The sequence below is a fragment of the Lagopus muta genome, chromosome 3, assembly GCF_023343835.1.
Source record: "Lagopus muta isolate bLagMut1 chromosome 3, bLagMut1 primary, whole genome shotgun sequence".
Classification (NCBI taxonomy): Eukaryota; Metazoa; Chordata; class Aves; order Galliformes; family Phasianidae; genus Lagopus; species Lagopus muta.
Genome location: NC_064435.1, coordinates 36822672 through 36842319, shown reverse-complemented (window position 1 = coordinate 36842319; position 19648 = coordinate 36822672). Strand labels below are relative to the sequence as shown.

Here is a 19648-nt window from a genome sequence, read left to right as displayed (position 1 = left end):
TTACTTCTGTCTTAGTGCTTTGGATACAGTCATAGAAAGATCAATATGTCAGCCTCCGAAAACATTTTCTGCTTTTTCTTCTGGCTGGGATGAGCATTTTCTCTCTTCGACTGTAATTATTCTTAAGTCAAAAACCTTATTTTATAGACTCTTCTTCATAAGGTTGCTGGATGCTTTCCCTTGCATCCAAGGTAATGTCTGTTTTCAGCAGATCACCCAAACACGTGCCTAAGTTCACCTTTAAACATTTCATTGGATTTATGCCTAAAGGAATACATAAGAAAACTAAAAAGCAGGATATTGTTAAATACTTTTTAGAATAAGGACCTAAATAGGAACAAAAAGAGAATAATGTGTCTTGTTTTAATAACGTGAATTAATTAGCCAGTTTATTAACAGCCTTTATTTACTGATGTTATCTCGTGCAGTTATGTAACTTTAAAGATTACAGAAAAATACTTTGCCTAAATTTTGTTCAATATATATATTTCCACAAGCACACTTTCCACCAACATAATTTAGCTGCAGAGGTACTAATAAGCTACAATAGCTTGCCTCCATTTAGACATATTTTGCCAGTAAAGTTTAAAATACTGAAGGAAGGTACTAGGGGAAATAAGGTAAAAAGAAAATTGACAGCTTCATTCTAATTTTTTTGGAAACTACATCAGAATTTTGTGCCTTTGCTGCAGTGTAATTATTTTTGAATTGGTACTCCTGACTGAGTAGGCAATGTCCTATTTTTTTCTATTAGACCTGAATGAATGGGCAAATATAAGAAGTGCTCCAAACAGAAAAAAACATGCCATTTTACAGTTTATAAAGCATACGACTCTGATAATGTAGCTCAAGAAGGGCATGCTCTGTTTTTATCCTTGAAAAGTCAAATTCTGGATCAGAGTTTGGCAAGACTAGTTACCTTATCTAACTTATAGTCCATTTACTGGGCATCAAGGGTTAGAGATTTAAATATAACTTAAGACATCCACTCCTTATAAGAAACTTCCTGGAACAGCTTAGAGTTTCCATATGGAGAGATGGTGAAAAACAAGGGCAGAAATGATAGGAAAGTTAGATATCAGAATTACACTAGAGTTACTCAAGTTAGGACTCATTAAAGTAGGCGCCTAGAAGTTTTTTCTGCTTTAGTTTTACTGAGAATGGCTGAGACTTTTACTCTCAAGAATGGCTGATTTTGCCAATATTTTTCCTTGTAGATGACACTAAATAAAGGAAATTATCTCCCAAATGCATACCTATGCAGGCATTTGGAATGCAGCAAATGTGCTTTCTTTATGACTGAGCAATTTCAGCTGTGAGCAGCTGTATAGCAGAAAGTACAAAAAAAAGAAACATCTTCTGAGGTACATTAAATTGTAGTACCCAAAGAATATGGATATGCATTTTATAATTTATACATGATACAAATAAAAAATAAAGTTCAAACTAGATTCGCCACTGGTTTTAAATGCCTTTGTAAAAATGATATTGAAAAGGAATATAGGAACTGACATGGCTTACAAATGTTTGTGGTTTTTTTTTTCATTTTCAGGATACATTCATCAATGCATTCTCCATGTAAAGGTCTTGTCTATAATTTGGAAAGTCTTCATAAATGAAATTCAATAAAAGCAATAGACTTAAGGAGAAATGGTCTTATCTAGGATATTACATAGTGCATTTCTGTGTATGTGTACACATCCATGTCTGTTGATACGATTTAGGGAAGAGAAAGAAGGTAGGGAGAATAGTCCTGACAATATTATTTGTAATGTGTCTCTACCCATTCATTCACAGAATAATTTTGTACCATCTAAAACACTAATTGGATTGCACAATTGCATGACTCTCCGGAGTATTGCATCTCAGCAATAAAATCCCCACAGAGTCATTTATCATGTCAAAGGGTAAGTGATAGTTTTTGGGGTATTCATCTGGATAGATGAAAAACAAACACTGCAGTTTGGGAATTCATAGATATAGAGGCATGACCTGTAAATGAATGATCTACAAGATTATGCACTGAATGTGCTTCAAATAGCAATGTATAAGGCATTTCAGTATATAAATATTAGATGTCTCTTTTTAAGTTTGAGGTACTTGTAGTTCCAGCCAGCTCTCTCACACCTCTGGATGCTTCCATAATGCAGTATCATAGTGGAAATAAAAAACCATGGAGCGAGTCCACCAAGGAATAAGGGAGAAGATTTTGGAGTTAGGAAGATATTATTTTTTTATTAGCCCATAGTTATCAGGCCAGTCTGCCTTTTCTGTATTGCTGTAATATACTCATGTTCAGCAACATCTTGGGTAAAGTCCAGGAAAAATAAATCTGGGAGATCATCACTTTTTTAAATGCTATGCTTTTTTCAGTTGAGGACTGCGGTCGTGAGTTTGCAAAAATCAACAGTTTTTGTTGACTTTAAAAATATAAGTAAGATAATATAAGATCAATGGGAAAGGCCTTTACTTTTCAAAAGCACATCCAGATGAACTGTATGGGCAGACTTATGTGCTTAATACTACAAGTACATATCATGCCTAATTTCAAAATACTCCAGATCAGCCAAAGGGTAAGGCGAGGAGTACCTTCATCCTGAGTTATCCATGTCTACATGTGGACATGTCTCGCTTAGACATTGCTAAAAGTGCAGTTTTAAGTATGCCATGTCATGTGCAAGTGCTAGTAGGATTCACAAAATAAATAGGCATTATTTTGTATGAGTATCCTATAAAACTGAGCCCAGTAGCCTTTACTGATCTGTCAAGTATACGTACCATGCCATGTAGCACTCACACTTTAAACTAATAGTTTCCTGGATCTTGGCAGGGCAGGAGCAGGAAAGTGTTTCTGCCTCTGGCTCTCCTGAGGAGGAAGAAGTCTGTGAGGAAAGACTCATCATGTTACCTTCATGAATGAAGTGCTTAGAGGTAAACTATATTGTGATGCCTGCATGGAAGGAGGTATCTTCTCGTGTTTAAGCTAATGTGGTTGAGTTGCAGAGGCTAGATCACTTTCTATGGACCTCTCCCTTTAATATTTCCTATTTTTTCCAAATCCTCTGACTTTCCATGTGCCATTCATAGCTTTCCCCAGGACTTGTTGGAGAACTTTGGTATCTGAACTGGATGCAGGTCATGGCCAGGGAATGACTGATGGTGTTCATTTTTCAGTATGTGAGTAGACTTTGGTAACTCAAAACGATTCACAAGTAGTGTCACACAGAACTTAGCAGAAGGGAATCTTGAGGGCGTAGGCACGTATGAAGCACTTCCTTCTTCAGAATTAAAAAGCTTTTCTTACATTCATTTGAGATTCTCAGTTCCTCAGGGAGTGCATCTAATCTGTCCTAAAATCACCAAGAAAGATTGGGAGCTAGAGCAAAATACCACTGGGCAGAGTAATGGGAAAAAGACATTAAATTTCTTTTGAAAAACAAAACCTATTTTTGTCCTTACGGTCTGATGCAGTTCACCTAATTTTAAGCACTAATCTGAAGTGAAAAAGGAGTCATTTACTCTAATTTCCCCTAGTTGAATATGGAAGGTGGTGGTCAACACCAAACTACAGAGTGCCCACACTTCTGGTTGTCTCAGTCCCTTCCCAGTGATTCTAAGGGTAGTCAAAACAAATTAGATTGTCACTTAGGAACTGGTTACTCCAATGGGATAAAAACTTAAAAGCCATGTTTATTGAGAGATTTTAATGCTGAAAGATGGAGAAAAGTTCCTACTGGAATTTCTAAAAAAATGTACAATTTCCACTTATTTTGATGGAACTGTGCTAATACCTTTGAAAACTGGATCTGGAAATCTGAGTTTCACTAAAAGCAAGTGGAATTTAGTATGTTAAAAACTAAGTCATACCTGAAAAAACTTTGATGGTTTAGATACTTGAGTAGTTTTATGAATTTTAGCCTTTGTCCATTCACTTGTTAGGGCAATTGGACATTTAGTTTAACTAAGATTCTCTCAATATACATAGGATTTTATGGAGAAAAAAATTGCTTATGTCAATTAAAAAAATAATGATAAAATGCAGGAGACCTTTACCTACAAGAACAGAGACTAGAGTCCAAGTAAGTAATTCCCCAACATCTGAAGTTGAGCTAGAAGTGGGAAAGGTAACACATGCAAATTAATTTTTACGCAGTTGCTTATGTTATTTTATTTATGTATATTGTTTCTTTAGACAGAGAGATTTGGACTGAACTTTTGGAAAATAATTTGCATCTTCTTAATTACTTAATTACATATAAGTTACTGCTCTTTCTGAGTGAATGTATCGTTTGTCCTAAAATGGAGCCCCGCTATTCCATTTTATTTTGCAAGTGGAAAATGATCCTTTGCTCAAAGCTCCACTGACTTCAAGAGGGTGTACAGAAAATTGTAAAAGCTTACAGGTGGTGTTACTTGCAGGATTCAGCCTGAACCTTCATGTATATCGGTATTCTGTATCTGAAATATGCAACTTAAACCAGAAATAATAGCATCAGTAATCCTTAAGAAGGGCATTAGAGAAAGTGAGCAGCTACATGTTCCCAATGCTAAGGACATTCTGTGCCAACTAGTACAGTTAGTAATGAGCATATTAGAATTGTACATAGCAAACTTACGAGCTAAAATGATGAACATGTTCTGGTATAGTGACATTTTTTTGCTGGGTTTGCTACTAGCACTTGTTCTATTATGCAAATCAGCAAATAATATTTTTAGAAATCCTCTTTTTATTACTTATCTCTATCAGATAATTGCAGCAGGAATAGCAACACCTTTTTATCCACAAACAATTGGGTAGAGTTAGAAGTCGCTGGAGTGAGAACTTACAATTTTAAAGTGATCATGAATATATTAGCTATTACTCTAATTGTACCCCTTTGTCATTCTCTTTTAACTGCAGCAGTGTGATAGGATTTCCAGTATCTTCTTCAACAATAACACAAATCTGTGGCACAACAGTGACACTATTAAAAAAATAGTTATGTATTGTTAAGTGCTATCCATCAGCAGTAGCATGAGAACTTTGCATCTAAATATGCCAATAAATCCTGATTTGTCTGTAGAAGTGACATACCCATCAGCCAAATACACCAGAAGTAATTATCCAGTCAGCCTGAGTGCACAATGAAGATGAAATTAATTTCTTTAAGGGGATCTTCAATAAAGTTTTATTTTATTTATTATCATAGTAGAAAATGAAATGTGTTAATTTCCACAATAAATGAAATAATTCATTTATTTTCCAATGTGATAAACACGAATGTAGCATAGCTAATAGACATTTCTACGTTCAAACATGATCATTCATGTTTTAAATAGCTTAATACTGAAGTCATTAACGAGTTACAGAAGTATAATTGCTGACATTACTTGGCTAAAAGAGCCAAGTACACTACACTTTAAAAGTACACTGGAATACTATTGCTGTTCTTCATATATTGCTTCCTTTTGATGTGACAGAAGATAAATTAATGAATTTGTGTTTGCTAAGCACTTAGTATTATTTTTCCTCTCTCTCTCTCTTTTTTTTTTTTTTAATAGGATAAAAGGAAATCTCTATTAATGCGCAGTGGAAGCAAGTGTTTTTCCAGTTCAGCAGTTTGAGTTGTTTCAAGAGGAGAGTAGCATGGTCTGTAACTCTGACAGCTAGTAGTAGTTTAGTTTACTGCTTCTACCACCTGCCTTCTGGCTTATTATTGGAAGCAAGAAGCATGCAATTAAGTATGAGGAAATGAAAATAAATGACACTGTTCATTGCACATTACAAAGTGCCTGGCAGAAAGAATGCAGCTTGCCTGGACCTGGTGACCCCTGGGGAAAACATGTCTTTTGCCTGAGAAAAAGCCAGTGAATAAGACGCTGACCGTAGTTTTATCTGATATCAAACGCAGTTGTTTTCTTCCTAACAGTGTTAAACTTTTAAAATTTTAGTTTAGTTTAGTTTAATTCTGGTTGTTTTCTTCAAAGCATTAAGATACTTATCTAAAGTGAAACTTACCACGTGTATAGAGGCTACAGCACGCTGAACATGCAGGGATGTTTTAACAGTCTCTTGAGGAAAAGTTTTTGGATTGCATTTCCAATAGGACCAATTTTAACTGATTATTAAATTCTAAGTCATATTTCTAAGAGTTAATGTTTTTTAAGAGATGATTAATTCAGTTTGTAAAGCAACACTGCATTGAATGCAGTGTTACTAAGTTTATAACTTGGATCCTCCCCTGCCCCAGAACCAGAGTGCTTAAAGCCTGAACAATTTTAAATGCCTGTTTTGTGAATGCTAGATTCTCTCTATGTGGCTTCTGCAGTTGTTAAAACATAATGATAATAATTGGTTCTTAGTCATTCATCTGAAATTGTGTAAGCACCCCTACCAAGCTGAGTAAACATTATCCTGGTATCACAGAATAGGAAGAAACTGCAGCAGAGGGAAATCTGATAGTTTACTCGGAACATGCAGCAGATCAAAGAGTACTTAAAAGTGAGATACCAAATTGAGCAAGAAAGTAAGAGTTTGATATAAATCATGTTTTTCTGCTGCAGAAGTCAAATTCATCTTGTGTTGATCCCAGATGACTCCAGTGCATGAATTCAGCCATTACTGTCTGTTTTGTGTGGCCAGCTATAAGTAGCGGAGGAGCTTTCATAATGAAAGCAGAATCAATTAGTAACTTCATGTTTTCATGATCTGCTACAAAGCCAGAACACAGGTGAAGTTTGCCAAAGTTTGTAAACTTTTCAGCAAAGGTGAATAGCCAGTGAATATTAGAATACAAATAAGTTCAGGTAGAAGTGCTGCCAAGACTTCGTGGTTTTTAATGATTTCATACTGAAGAAAGGAGTATCTTGGTAACGTGATGGGTATTGTTTTGAGTGTCATTTTATTCACCCCATAATCTAAAGTAAAACTTAAGGGTGCAAATTCAGGAGGAATTGAAACCATGCAAGGTCCAAACAAAAACCACCAACTTTCACATTTCTGGCTGAATGTGAGCACAGGAATCCAGTCTCTCTCCCTCCCTGTCTCTCTCTTCCTCACCCACACCTTGTTCCCTCCTAATATCTTTCTTCTTTCTCCCTTCTTCTCTCTGTATTTTGCATGGAAACTATGTAGAAGGAATTGTTTTAATCCATATTTTATTTAGGTAAACTTCCCCTATTCCATGAAAGGAAATGTTCTCTATTGCACGTCTTAATATGACTTCTTAGACTCTGATAAAAAAAAAAAAAAAAAAAAAAAGATATTTAGATATCATTTGTTCAGTTTCTTCAAGTTAAAAACCATGTCTTTCCAGAGATGCTTTCTATCCTTAGTCCTGCACAACATGAAATATGGTTGACAGCTATATTACCACACTGCAGATTGCAAAGCAATTCACATTCACACTTCTAAGTGCCTCTCCTTTCAAGACTTATGGATGTATGCCAAATTACTTGCATTATGGTATATGGCCTTCTATATGTACTTTATAGAACAGGCCTTTGGTTTCCATTAAAATCAATGAAGTAGAGTCCCAAACAGCTTTTCTATAGAGTGTAGTGGATGTCAAGCAAGGTTAATAATAAAATACTACATATATAATACATGTCTTCAACACACATCCATATTTCTATTTTTAACATGGTATTTTTGGTATTTAGGATGGAAACTCTACTGATAAACTTAGCTGTTGGGTTAAGTTCAGCTTTCAGTTTTTACCTTCATCAATGTATGTGAAAAATAAATATACAATTTAATACACTACTTAGACAATGTTTCCAAATGTAATGGACCAGCAAACATTTAAGGAGCTTAAGGTCTTATGCTAAAATAAAGAAAAACACATTAATGTTTCAAAGGAAATGGGTGAAACACAAGATACCCTTCAATGCTTGTTCATCTAGACAAATAAATGACTATGCCATGTCATAATGCCTCATTCTTAGTCTCTAAGTTCACATATTTCATTATGGTAGTTAAACAGACAAGTTAAAAAAAGATCAGTAGGAATGGTAAAATAATATAAATAATATTATATGAACTATGAATATGCTTACTTTTAGTCCTGTTAATGTGATAAGTGAAGCAAATATACAGATTTTTAAAATAATGGACTCATGACAAACAGGTTAATTACAGGCCAGATTTTGGGAGAAGATAAGAGAAAGGAAATGCTTTAAAGACATCTGAGTATAATCTCTTCTCCAGTGAATTTAGTGAGACCAATGCTAGATTGATGTGAAGGCACAAGACAAGCAGAAAAGATGCATGAATAAGTGAATATGGAGTGGAAGGGTACATTTCATCTTTCTATTTATTGATTTACTTTTTCAATGAAATTATCACTTTTCTTTAGGCTTACTGAGCCTAGAAGCAACCTAGCAACAACAGTTTCGAAGTTTCAGAGTTGCCTTAAATCTAGAGGAACAAAAAAAACCTCACAAAACAAAACAAAACAAAACAAAAAGTAGCATGAAAATCACTGTTGCTGGCTGTTTTCAACAAGTGTGAAACCCTTAAAGTTCTACTCATGCTAAAAGAATGTGGTATTAGAGTGGGGGCATGGTGGACTCATGATACATGTTTCTGTGTAGCGTTATATTTTTGTGGTCCATAGTCGCTGTAGGGCTGTATTCTCGCAAATGGATTTCAGACAGTATTTTTCTCTGTAATTGTAGCGTATGTGAAAACTGCTGATCTGTATCTCAAAGATAGTCTCTAAAATCACATTCTGTGGTTATCAAATATCAGTACCTCCTTTTATCGAGGTAGCTTGAAAGAAATGATAGGGAACAGTCAGCTATGTGTACTGCAAATGAGTATCCACATGTAATGTTGAAAATGAAGCAAACCAACGCCGTTTAAAAATATTGGCCTAATTAGTAAGACAGAAAGTATGCTGGGTAATTTCAAAATTCTGAAAAGAAATTTCGGGGGATTAAATATAGTTCATAAGAATTACTGTATTGGGTCACACTTCTTCTTATCTCTTAAAAGGATGCATGAAGTGTGCTAGGAATAAATTACAGCAGAGAGTGCAAGTACATTGTGGTCTTTCATTTGGTGTGCCCACATACTTCAGTAGCTACTTCTGGTAGGTCTCAGCCTCATGAATTCATGTAATCTCTTTCAAAATCTTGAAGTTCAGTCCTGTAACAGAAAAAAAATTTTTGTCCATTGAAGTGGTTGAACAGAAATTCCAAATTTAAAAAATAAGTAAGGTGTATATTTTCTTTACCAAATTGTAAGGAATCAGTCATAATTACGTAAGCCTTTTCTCCAGAGTTTTATCAGCTCTAAACATCATCAGCTATGGTGGCAAAAATCAGCAGAGTCTGTAAAGAGCATGAAGACAAAAGGCAGAAAATTCAAATTTACAAAAGAATGTTGTTGATATCCGTTAAAATCATTTATAAATTTCAAGATCAATTTTAAAGGGGCAATAGGTTTTTGCCAAGAATTTCACTTACAGGTCAACCAGGTGATCAATTCAAGGAAAATAGGATGATTGAAGATGTTTAGAATTTAGATTAATGCAAAATTCATAGTTGAGTCTATAGGAAATTACTTGGTAACAGCAGTGTGCCTTGAAATGAGGAAATAAATTTCTGTTTAGTACTACTTGCTCTAAAGTTGACTTCTTCTCAGATTACTGGAGAGGACATCTGAATATAGTAAAATTTATGACACAACAGCAGGTGACTATCATCTGCTTCAATCCGGAGTTAAACTGTGTGCTCAGATATTATTTCCCAGTTGTTATTAGCTCATTGGAAGTTCAGTGTAAATGTTCTCCAGGAGCACTTAGTGAACTGCCCTGGAGACCACTAGCCAGATCCTCAGCTGCTGACAAGGAAAAAAGCCATAAGTGTGAGGAAAACATTGAATTCTCACTGAAAGTCCCTGGTGTCTCATGCAAGGACCTCCTGCCAGAATATATTAGTCTAGCTCTTTGATTTCTCTTTTGTCCTCTACTGAGCCGAGTGCAGCAAGTCCAGAACTATAATACAATCTACTTAAGAACAAGATTATATACTTATCTAGCTTTGGAGACAGCTCTCTACATTTTTGGCATAGCTTGAAAGTGGAGACCAAAGTTACAGCTCCTGGTCAGATCCTGCTAAGTAATGATGAGGCCAGCATTCAAGTGAATGTGACTGGTAGAAGCTGAGGATGCTGAAATCTTTGCACAGTGTACAAGTATGTGGCCTAGTATGATGTGGAGTTTTCATTATAACATATAGTGTTTTTATAATCCCAGAATTGTGAGGAGAATTAAGTATCTGATATTCACTAATAAGTCTTGAAAAAATGCTGATTGGTTTCAGTGGAAAGGAAAAGTATTCAGAAAACATAAAACTATGATGTGTTAGCATAATGTCACTGAGAATCAAGTGTTACAGTCTTTTATATTTTTTCACTGGTGTTCCATAAACATGCAACGCATCAGGTTAATATATCAAATATATACATAAAGTCTTCCTACAGTGTTCCATATATTGCTGTTAAATCTTCTGAGTTTAAAACAGAAACGCAATGTACTCTAAATAAATATAGAGCTACTGAATCATAACAAAAAATGTTGAATTATCTTTTTACCATAAGAACTATGTCAGAATCTCCTGATGAAAATGCTGATAGGTTGAAATCAGATTTTTTTTTTTTTCCTTTCTCAGAAATGTGCCAATTTCAACAAAACCTTTTCAGTTTCAAGAAGGCTTTTCTGTTTAAAAGTGAATAAAGCTTAGAAGACCCACCTGGCCAGTAGATGTATGTAAAGGAAGACAGCACAAAGGTCAGTCTGTTCCCATGCCTACTTTACATGATGGCTTGAACCTCAGTTTTCAACTGAGGTGAATGCTCTGCCTCTTGACAATAGTTTCAGTTTCCCTCACTGAACATGCTCCAGTCTGTTTACACATACACATAAGTGATTATTTCGGGGATGGAGCTACAGTCCAGCTCTAGCACAGGGACCCAATAGGGGGTTCCTATTCCTCAAGAGGAAAAAAAGATGTTTGAATATTCCAGAAATCATCATTAGAAAGAGAATTCTGACCAAAGTAGAAAAAAGGATAAAAGATAATCAGGACCTGTCTGGATGCCTACCTATGTAACATATTGTGGGATTGTACCTGCTGTAGCAGGGAGGTTGCACTCAATGGTCTCTTGAGGTCTCTTCCAACCCTGCAATTCTGTGATTCTGTGATTCTGTAAAAACTTCCAAGAAATGAAAGTATCATTGGAATGGTAATATTTCAATAGGTAAACACTGCAGCACTAAGCTATCTCTTTATCTACTGTATGTGAAGCAGCAGATATGGAACAGAATTTACCTGACAGAGAGAAATGTTGCCCTTTTTTTTTTTAATCTGTGGATTTGGTGACAATTTCTTGTTTGGGTGAAGAAAGGTGAGTTTAACTCTTGTAGACTTCTGGAAAAGCACACCCCACTAAAGCCATCTACATGTAGGGATCAAGCTGACAGGAGGTTCACCCATGCAGAGGCCGAGTATTTGAGCCAATTGCTTATTTACCAAAGGGACAATGAAGAGCTCAGCCCTGCATCTCCTGAAGACAATAGGAAAAAAAAAATCGACAAACAAGCCCCATACTACACTCACTTCTGTGGCCTTATATCTGCTTTTCATAATACTCTTTTACTTTGCATTTCATTTAGCTATCAAGCAATCTCCTGAAACATAAATTCTTTCTTGTCCCCTTGATACAAGATTTTACTTTACTTAGAATGTTTGACTCTTATTTGCAAAGACAGGGTAAAAAAAAAGCATTTTATTTGTGCTATGAAATGAGAATGGAACAAGCTCCTACAGGCGGGCTGCTTTGTTGAGTCAAATTTATACTCTCATTTTGAGTGTGGAGCTTATACCATTCTTCACTTCACAGGAGGAGATGTGCTTTACACTAATACACAGTAATCTCTGTACATTCCCTACTCACTTTCTTTGCTTTCAGCCACACCTTAGTGGGAAATTTCTCTGAGAAATTAACATGGGAATTGGCTTGCAACTGCATTTTCAAATATATTTATCAGTGCAGTTTTTGTACTGTTATGACAAAGAGATTCTACTAATAATAGTGATTGATTTTTGATGATAGACAAAACCCAGACGCTGAAAACTTCTACATATGGAATGTTTATTTTCCTAGTACATTTTGAACATGAAATAAGTTAAATTATTGTTATTTTCAAAACACCTTTTAAATTGAAAAAGTGATGAGTGAAAGAATTCAAGAAATTATGTTCAAAAGCCTAAGAAGTGGTGTAATGTTTTCTACAAATATTAACAATTAGGAGAGAAGATCTTGCATTATTTTTGTTTTCTGAAATCTGTATAATAGAGAGGTTGTATATAATAGATAATGCTAGCTGTGTCAGTATGGGTGTCTTGCAAAAGCTAAATAAATAAAAAGTGACTTAGCTTCTATTTACCTTGCAGCAGGTGAACAAATAATGTGACAGTGAAATAAATTATTTTTTCCTGCCAGCTAAGCATATCGTCAATCCTTCTTACTAAAGTAATGAAGCAGGGAAACAATATTTTGTTTGCTTTTCACTGTGGTAGAGAATGTTCACATCAAAAAAGAAGATAACACTTCAAATTTAAGGATAGCTGTGGTATGGTTTTATCACCTTCCTTCTAAGTCATGTATTGCTTTTTCTTTTAAATCAGTCTGAGATCTCTCTGGACTATCCTGTCAGGAATATTGCCTCCTAGCAGTTGCTAGACAAATTTCTACAAAAATAAATACGGGCACTGTGTTCTGAAAATTTTATTTAAGTGCTGGGTTACTTATCTAATTCAGGATTTTTTTAAAGCAAGTGTATGCGTCTTCTGCTGATACGATCATCTTCAGGTCCTCTTAATTCTTACCTGCCTGAAAAGTATGATGGCAATAATGCAAAAGCAATACAAAACAAAATACGCATTTATTTGCCTCTAATTCACTTTCAGTTGTAAGTCCTGACTTCAGTTTAAATTTCAGAGATCAATTCAGAACAAAGTATATGTAAAATCTTAGAGATGGCCTTTTAAAGAGAGAACAATGAAGATGATGTTCTGTTGTTTACTTCCTCTGATAGAATTCCAGGAGGACTCTTTTCCTTGGATTCTTTGATATTAGACTACTAAATCCACTTGTATTAACAGTCCTGAACTTCTGAAAACCTCTACAATATGTATATCTGACAGCTTTGAGAAGCAGTGGGAAGGAAGTGAATGAGTGTGTGCAAAATGGAATCTTGTTGGCAACTGGGAAAATTGCCAGTAAATTCAATGAAGCTTTTCATTAAATTCAATGTGTTGTACATTAAAGTTCATTTTGGCCCACTCTCTAGAGCTTTTAAAATTATACAGGTTAAAAAAGTTATATGAAATTTTACCTGCTTGCAAATATTCAATTTTGTGTTGAATCTATTTTAAACTCACATGAATAATTTTGAAGTATCTGCTAAGGATTTGTGTCATGTATACAGTTTCTTTCTTTTTATTTTCTGTCTATGTGAATCAATTGAAGCACGTGGTGTTGTTTTCCTGGGTACTTGTGTGTGCACACTTGGCAGCAACAAATGAAAATATGTATACACAGTTCATTTGTGTCTAAGAAAATTCTTCTGTTGATGAAGGATTTTTTTCCGATTATGCCAGAATGATATGTAATTAAGATTGCTCTCACCTTTCTCCCTTAAGTTCAGATTGTTTGTTTTGTTTTGTCTTGGATGACCAACTTCTTTTATCAATAAATGTCTATGAGAAGTTGAGTCCCAGAAGTCATGAACCTTGAGAACTCTATGGAACAAGGCATGTTTTTATTCCTTAGATGTGGAAAAAGGGAAGTCCTTTCCTGCCCATCCTGAGAAGCTGTAAACCTGAAGGGGATTGTACCAATGAAATGCTGTGAGAAGGAGTGGTTTTCTACAGAGGGTGCTTTACAGCTGTAAAACCTTAGGTCACGCATTTGAATTCCACTCAGACTGGTTCCTAGGTCAGAAGACAGAATTCCCAGCCAAAGGCTGGGAGTTTACTGACCCCTTTGAAGTAAGTGTATGCCATAAATTTATTCCTTCGTGTCTGGACACCAATAGCAGTAACTAGAGGCCTTGAGGCCAAGAGAAGACGAGAGGTCCCCTGGTACAGAAGCAGTTACATTCACTGATATTAGACCATTGCTGTATCCTGTAAATTAATTCAGGAACATGAGTATTGAGCGTTGACAGGTTAATTTCTATTAAAAAAAAATTCCACAAGATGAACACCATTCTGCGAGAAACCACTATCAGGATATGGCTCATGTGACAGATACTGAGTTATCCCAAAGCACAAGTAGAGCCAAAGTTACTTTGAGTGGGAGTCAGTGATGGATGCTTTGCAGTACTGCCCAGGGGAGTTCAGATGTGTTTTGAGGAGACCTGCACTTTCTTACAGCACTGGCTGTGTACTGTATGTCATAGAGGTGTTCGTACCTCCGATTGAGGTACAAGATAACCATTTTTTCAGCTTTGCTATGGTCTTCAACAACAGCAGAAGCTACAAACCTTTCTATAAATCTTTGCTCCTTTTCCTGTTCTAATTTTTTCTGTCAGTGTTTTGTGCAGTCTTTATATTTGTTTTAAAAATAAAGCTTTCAAAGGTATACAGTTACATATTTTTTCTTATAATGAATTTCCATTCTGTACATTTCAAATACTTCTTTTCATGGCTGGCATTGCTTCTGATACAGTAACTCCTGTCCCACATTGATTGTGCTTCATCAAAGTGTTATCTAGGTTTAAAACTGCCCTCTAGTTTAGACTAAGATAGTGTTTAAACTTATTCCTGTTTGTTTAAGTTATAGTGTGGTAACCTCAGAAATGATAGAAGGATACAGGCAAGGACTCATAATTTTTCATGCTTCTTTACCGTTATTCTCCTCTACCTCCACGAAGAGCAACCCTTAATTGTATTGTTTATGAATTGTTGAATTTTTTAGTAGTACCAGTGCCTATCCACTAGGTGCCTGTTGTTCAGATTTTTATCTTTTTTACACTGTTGTCCATGTAGAAATAAAGAATTTACTTTGGTTTACTGTATGTTGTCAGTCAACTTGCATGAACAAAGGAAGTAACACCATATCTTTTGGTGACATGAAACACTGGTGAAAGAAGCAAAAAAAATTATACAGTGGCAAGAACAACCATGAGCCATTAGGAATATAAAATGTCTTTACTTTGTTATCTCACAGCATTGAGATGCTCATAACAGTTCAGAAAGCGTACCGCCCACACCACAGGATCTTGCTCCTCTTTAATTTTCTCTAATTTGTGTAGTGAATAACCAAATACTCATAATGCAATTAGAAGATAATCAGGCTTGTAATTATGTTAATTGCTGGAGACTTACATCAATCCTCCAGCAAAGTGATAGTATTTCAGGGGAACTGTTAACATGGGAAGAGAGAGGAAGCACACATGTGAGAGAAAGAGAGATTGGGGGAGTGAGTAAATTGATGAACAGCTTAGGCTTGTATCATTGAGCAACAATGAGAATACAGTGGTGCAACAATTGAAAAGGGCCTCAAGGGAAAAAACTCAGAAAATTAGGTTTTAGGTACCAGCAACTCAACCTCTTTTGTCTGTTTTCTTCCCATAAATAATCATGTTGTGCATCTATATTTATTGTAATAAGCCCAATTCAGAGAAATCAGATCCATAGCTGAACAGGGAACAAAAGGGAACTGTTCAGCTATGCAGCAGATTGCTGTGTCTCCCACACCACTGAAAGAGCCACTGTATTACCTTCTGTCCTCGACTCCTGGGGGTATTCTTTTCTCATGGTGATGTCCGATATTACATTTAAAACCATAATACTGCAACTGCAATGGCCTGTCTCAGAACTGTCATGGATCAGTCATAATCTGTGAAAAACATACAATACATAGTGGACTGACAGAATTTATAAAATAATCCGCACTGGAGATGCTTTTTTTATTTACCTTTTTGTCTGTACTGCATGTGGATTGTAGTGATTGTCTAGGCCTTTTGAAAGTCAGTTTTGTCAGTTGACATCCGATATTAGTTGTAGACGATGATTGCATTTTATTAGTATGGCTGTTCTCAGTTTACAGAATAGTCTTCTGTGTTTAGACTGCTTGCCAGAAATTGTCTAACTGCCTTAAAAAAAAGTGTTATTACTAAGTTATTTATTTATAGTCGTTTAGAAGATAGTTTATATGTAGGAAGATAAATGAGTAGGAATAAAGGAAGTTGGGCTCCCTTTACTCCCATTTGATCTTTTTTTCACAGTTTCCATGATGGTAATGAAGAAGATAATGAAAAGCTGTTTTGTCTTTTTGCTTTTGTGTTTGTGCATGCAATTAAACTAAAGGGCATTTTGCAACATTTGGTTAGAAATTTACTTAAATGTAGAAGTACATTTTCTTCTCCAACTTCATGGAAAAATACTTGCCATATATTTTAAATTGGCATTATACTATTATTTATGAACTCTATAAATAATTATGTAAAGAGCTGAGGGATTTTATACAAAACATTTAAAGATATGTAAATATGCTATTTCAAAATACTTTCTACATGTGACTGTTGTATTTTTTGATTCAGTTTTAACTATCAAGTGTCAATGGTCTTTCCTACCAGATGTCTTTAAATTCCAATTAAGCTTGATTTCACCATTCTAAAAACCCTAGAAAGACTTAAAAGAAACTCTCTCAAGGTCTTCATCTACTAGAGATTTCTCCCCTGTTCTTTCTTCAAACAGATGAGTGCTGCATACTTTGGCTCCAGCCATGACAACACAATACCCATGAAGCAGCCCTTAAAAATCACTCTGGTGTTCACACAGCAGGAGTTCGGAGAACATAAACCCAGTACAAGCCCGAGTTTCCAGACACATAATTCCTCAGCTCTGTGGGGCTGCATGACCTTGTTTGGCCCATCCTGGTGTATCCTTGTTGCGGAAGTGTGGTGAAGATGGGGATTCTGAGATGCTCCATATCTCTTCTGAGGCTCTGCAGGTGTCTGAAGGAACTGTAGTTGTCTGACAAAAAAACCAAACAAAATGTGCGCATGGGACACCTTCAAATCAAAACAGCTCAGGTGAAAAATTAACAAGGGGAACATTACAGCCTTCTCCCTCACTCCATGTCCTGACCACACAGCTCTACGCAACACACATCCTAGCAGTGCAAAGTGGTTGTACTGTTCAGCAATCCTCAGCTTTAATTTATACAGACTGGCACACTTGGACCTTCATTGACCTACAATTTCATTTTACCTCAGTACACTTCCAACATTTCTGAAAGTGAGGTTTCAAATACCAGGAGTTTCCACCTGAAGAAGAATCTGATTCTCAGGGAAGAAAGCAAGTTTTTAAAATTAGAAACAAACAAACAAAAAACAACACAAACCTTTACCTTTACACCTACTTCGTCAGCTGAACAGCTTCACTGTCCAGTGAAGGAGGAACTTCACTGTTCCTCCATCATATTTGAAAAGTCTCCCTCATATTTGAAAAGTTGTGGCTGTCAGCTGAGGTCCCGGATGACTGGAGGAAGGGTCACATCACTCCCATTTACAAGACAGGGAGCAAGGAGGACCTGGGGAACTACAGGCTGGTGAGTCTCACCTCTGTGCCTGGGAAGATCATGGAACAGATCATCCTGGATGACATGCTTGATCACATGAGGATCACACCTACACAGCCAGCACAGCTTCACGAGGGGAAGGTCAAGCTTAACCAATCTGGTGGCCTTCTATGATGGAGTGACAGCATTGGTGGACAAGGGGAAGGCGACCAGTGTCATTTACCTGGACTTGAGCAAGGCCTTTGACATGGTCCCCCACCACATCCTTATCTCCAAATTGGAGGAATGGGGATCTGATGGGTGGGCCACTCGATGGATAAGAAATTGGTTGAAAGGCCGCAGACAGAGGGTTGTCATCAATGGCTCTATGTCCAGGTGGAGGCTGGTAATGAGCAGCATCCCCTAGGGGTCTGTCTTGGGACCAGTACTCTTTAACATCTTTATCAATGACATCGATGATGGAATCGAGTGCACCCTCAGTAAGTTTGCTGACGACACCAAGCTGAGTGGTGTGGTTGACACGGTAGAAGGAAGGGATGCCATTCAGAGGGACCTCAAGAGGCTAGAAAGGTGGGCCTGGGTGAACCTGATGAGGTTCAACACGGCAAAGTACAGAGTTTTGCACTTGGGCCGGAGGAATCCCAGGCATCCATACAGACTGGAAGGAGCAGTCCTTGAGAGCAACCCTGTGGAGAAAGACCTGGGAGTCTTGATAGATGAAAAGCTTAACATGAGCCAGCAGTATGCCCTTGCTGCTTGGAAGGCAAATGGTATCTCCATCAGGTCTCTTCCAACCCTGGACGTTCTGTGATTCTGCGAAATGCTTAACACTGAGATCTTTGTATGAATGCAATTATGAAGATATCTATGATATTTTACTCAAGTTAGGACAGTTGTCAGTAATAAAGTGTAATTTATTATCAAAAATATGTTTGTTATGTATTGTTGTAAGTGTGTGTAGAATTTTAAACAACTATCATTCCAACTTTATGCATGCTGTAATTTTATTGTCTTTTGTTGAAGCTTGCTATAGATTCCCATCTAGAGTTAGGAGAGGAAGGAGTAGAATGGGTGGTTAAAACAGTGTATTCAAAGTCAAAATTTGAAAGAAAGGAAGTTTTGTTCAGTTACAACTTCTCTTCATGCTTCTCTTGGAATCTTCTTTGGATTTTACCTGTCAGGAACAAGCTCCTTAAAATTGGCTTTATGTGTACCTGGAATTTGGATTTGCTTGTGCAGGTGGGATGAAGGGTTGACTTATAAATCCCAGTGGCAGTATCATGTGAAAGACTCCCTTCAGGGCCTCTTGGCACTTTCTGTTGGTAGCACAATAACTGTATTTCATGACATTGTCCAGGATACGGAGCACGGGCAAGAGAAAGCATTATTATTCACAAGCCCCAGATGCTGGTTCAATACCCTGTTTGTTTTCACTAAAATGTCTTTGCTTCTGGCTGTCAAATCTCAGGATTTTCCTACAGGTTAATTCAAGGTGGTTTCTGAAATGGTTGCAGACTCCCTGCAGCTGGTCCTGTAGCTGTCTAACTTTCTCAATCATTCATTTGCAGTTTGTGGCTCTGTAGTTTCTGATTAAAGGCCTTGAAAATTTCTGCCTAATCTGATCGGGGTTCTCCAGGTTATTTAACTCTTTATGAATCATCCTGTACAAGAAATAGTTGAAATAAATGAAACTAGTATAAAAGATGTGGACTCATTGTCCTGATGCCACTCCACATACCCCCTTGCTCCCACTGCCAATGCAGTAGATCCCAGCCTTTTTTAAGTGAATTGTTTTTACCACACTTCTTTGTAGGTTGATGTCTGAGAAGGCTGCTGTAAAGGGATGAAATAAATGCACACCAAAGAAATAAAAAATACCAGTGTCTACCTTTGTCAAGGTGGAGAACATAAGAATTTTCTTTCTTTAATTCTATGGAAGAAATGCACATACATTTGATAGAACATTCTGCACCAGCCAGTGACACAAGGGAATAGTGGTGCGGGCAGAAAGAAATAAAAGATTCAGGAAAATGTTCTGTGATTTGGATGAAGTTCAGACCACACATC

The 19648-nt window shown here is 36.5% G+C and overlaps 1 long non-coding RNA gene across 1 annotated transcript in view; it reads left to right on the top strand.

Moving 5' to 3' along the window:
- Window positions 1–19416, top strand: part of LOC125691055 (uncharacterized) — a 33373-nt gene extending 13957 nt beyond the window's left edge. The window contains exons 2-3 of the long non-coding RNA XR_007375899.1: window positions 10657–10775; window positions 16756–19416. This is a non-coding gene — a long non-coding RNA (uncharacterized LOC125691055). The remainder of the gene's footprint in view (window positions 1–10656; window positions 10776–16755) is intronic.
- The last annotated feature ends 232 nt before the right edge of the window (window positions 19417–19648 follow it).